Here is a 3432-nt window from a genome sequence, read left to right as displayed (position 1 = left end):
ATTATTATAGCTGGAAGAGTAATTTCTTATGAACAAAGCTTTCAGTTAATTTTACTTTTATGTAGTGAGTTTGTCATCACAGTTTCCCAGTGTAATATGTCGTTGCCCAGCATGGGTCAAGGATACTTATTTAATGAAATCTGTGTGACCAAGTCAAACCTAAAATACAATAAAGTCTCAATATTCTGCAATATAAATAAAGTAGGCCCAACATTTAGGTCTGTGTTGTTTTGCAGTTTAATAATATATTATAATATGATTTCACTAATGATATTTGTTATTTTCATGACCTCTACAGGACAGGGTGTTGTTTAAAAGCCAATGTGAGGGAGATGTGCGAGTCCTGAGATACGACTCTTGCCCTGTTTTGAAGACCTCAGACCACCGACCTGTTTTTGGCATCTTTGAAGTAAAGATCAGGCCCGGTTCAGATGAGTAAGTCATGTTTTCCTCCATGTTGTTGGTATGATATTTTCAGTAGCCGTCATTGCTACATGGTCCTTATAGCCAGAGCTCACACTTTGGGGCAGGTGGCTGTACACCTTGGTGACAGTACTGGAGGATTATAGGATGTGAAACTAAGCAAAGTGTGGTTACCTGCTAACATTATCATATGTCTTACATAAATATATTTCTCATTCCAGCATCCCCTTGGCTGGTGGACGCTTTGATCGTAAAATCTATGTAACGGGCATTAGGAGGAAAGGACAAAAAAAGTAGCTGCATCTGTTCATGTCCTTACAGGTAAGAGCTTTGTAGTTGTCTATTATGTTTGCGGTGAAAATGTTCTTCCATCTCTTAGGTTTTCCTCTGTATCTGTAATTTATTTTATCAACTAATTTAACTAAAGTGTAAATAAGTATTTTCAATCTTAAAATTCCAACTCCTTGTATTCAGACACGTTTTCATTTCTGAATGAAGGTTGTGGGCTTTGGGGAACAACTTCCCCAACTGTAAGCATGTATGTAGTATAGTACAATGAGTTTCCTAAAGGAACCGGTCATCTGAATGGATGGAACAACTGGATTTTATGATGCATTAGCTTCTAAGCAAAAATGATGGATACAAGGAACATTGCTATTGATGGAAGACATTACTTGGCATCTTGCAGGACTCCTAAGGAACAGTTACAATCTCCGGGGCATAAAACATCGGAACATCAGAAAGTTCCCGTAACATGCTGAAGAGCGCAGCTCTAGGTCAGACCCACTGCTTGCATCAACCATCTTCAAGGTTTGTAGTGTGACGCCAAGGATCAATTAAGAAATGTATTTACCTCAAATCACCTTAAAAAGTCTTCTAGATTTTGTGTCTGCTAAGAAACACACATTATAGAACATTAATAGCAAATATTTGTCTTGCAGCATAAACATCAATTCCGCAGTACATCTGGCGAGAATAGCGCTCCCTGTCACCGGAGGAGCCACCATCAATGCTGATAGAAAGGTAAGTTCCTCTGGATGTGTCCCCTCTCTATATTTATCAAGCAGCCTGAATGATCAATATTTAATAGGGTTGTGTGCTTCTCCCCCCAGAACAAGTCAGCAGATATCAACAGAACATCAACACCAATAACAACCAAGGGCAGAATCCGCCATCTTACAAGAATTCCAATGGCGAGACTTAACATTTCTACAACATCTGTCACAGAAGAGACATCAATGTGGTCACCAGGGCATCAATATCACGCAGAAGACCAGGTTCAGAACAGGACAATATGTCATCTCTACTTGTGTCTGTGGAATCCAGATTTTCCACCCCTTACTGATACTACAGTATATACTGTGACATATTCCGTCGTTTTTGCTGGATCTTGTATTACCATCATCTTTACCATTATATATTTTGATCTACAAAAACCTTAAATAAATCTTTAACATCAATCCATAAGTGTGACTGGTAATTGTTATGTGCGCGGCTGCAACTTACCACAGTGTATACATTTCACCTAACCGACCCTTCACAGCGCTATTTGTGTGACATCGCGTTTAATCCAGTGGTAGGTGACAGGACATTGTATCATATGTACACAATACAGAGTGTATGGAACGTGCCGCCATATGTACTGGATTATATACTGTAGGACAAAGAGTGACAGGAGAAGTAAAACATTGATATATTTGATAGTTGCTTAACCCCTTAAGGACGCAGCCTAGTTTGGGCCTTAGGGCTCAGAGCTCATTTTTCAAATCTCATTGGTGTGCAAGAGCAGTAATGATCCCAATTTCCCAGCTGCTATTGAGTTGTTGAATTTATTAAAATGTAACTTTTATTATTTTAATTTAGAAATGAAGCGCAGCAGAGAGAAGAAAGACGTACAACATTGAGGTGAGTTAAAATGGTTCCAAGTCGGTTAGCGTAACGTTTGAGATCCAATGTGTATTAGGGTCTCATAAGAATAAAGTGGCAGGCGCAGTCAGCAGCTGCAGACTGCTAGAGAGCCTCTTTGTCACACAGAGAATTGAAAGAGAAAAGCACGGCGCCACATAGTGTGAGTAAGCCCAGGAAAAAACAAACTATGTTTGACAGATGGAGGCTTACCACAGGTGGAAAGGTCAGGAGCGTGTAGTAGGTAGATAAGTATTGGATGAGTGCTGCTGCCGAGATCCCAGCCGGTCAATCCTGAAGGACCACCGCAATAGATAATGTGTAAATTCTTTGAAAAAACGGGACCCCATACGGCGCTGCTACTCAGGAAGGATACAGTGGTAGTTATAAATGATACTTTATTGTAGGCTACGCGTTTCAATGCCGCACCGGCATCTTCCTCAGGCCACACACATTGCAGTCTGAACAACAGCCCTTTAAATACACCACGCGGGAGAAAAAACCGCCAATGTAAACAGGGTTAAAGTGCAAGGTGACGTAATCACCGGGAGAAGTTCAAACTTAACAGATACAAGAAAGACATTCAATTGTATATACTGCTAATTTAAACTAAAATCGGCAGAGTTGAATTAAAATGCGGTATGGGATCTTAACATAAAAAAGGGGACAATTGCAGACAATCTATAAAACATTAATATCCATATCGATGAATTTAAACAGTTGCTAAAACATAATAAAATATACAGAAGTTTAGCGATGTATCGTACTTGCAATATTTTGTGGTAATTCACCAATTAATTAAAATGAAAACGAATTAAAGGAAAATAAACTGAATGGGTGAAAATAATAAAAACTGCTATGGAACCCATATTACTGGGAACTCAACTGAACGTGACCCTTTGGCCAATTCAGGAGGAAGAATTGCTCGTCTGAAATTAATTTTTTAAGGGAATGTGAGATTTTAGAAAGTAGATTTAAGGTGAAAAATTTCCCTACACAACTGATTAAAGGTGCACGTTTAAAAGCAGCAGAATTGACCCAAAAGTCCTGTGTTAACCAAACAAAAAAGACAGAGGATACTACCGATTGCACTAATAAAAATGG

The sequence above is a fragment of the Rhinoderma darwinii genome (assembly GCF_050947455.1).
Source record: "Rhinoderma darwinii isolate aRhiDar2 chromosome 2 unlocalized genomic scaffold, aRhiDar2.hap1 SUPER_2_unloc_24, whole genome shotgun sequence".
Classification (NCBI taxonomy): Eukaryota; Metazoa; Chordata; class Amphibia; order Anura; family Rhinodermatidae; genus Rhinoderma; species Rhinoderma darwinii.
Note: the sequence above shows the minus strand (reverse complement) of the source record.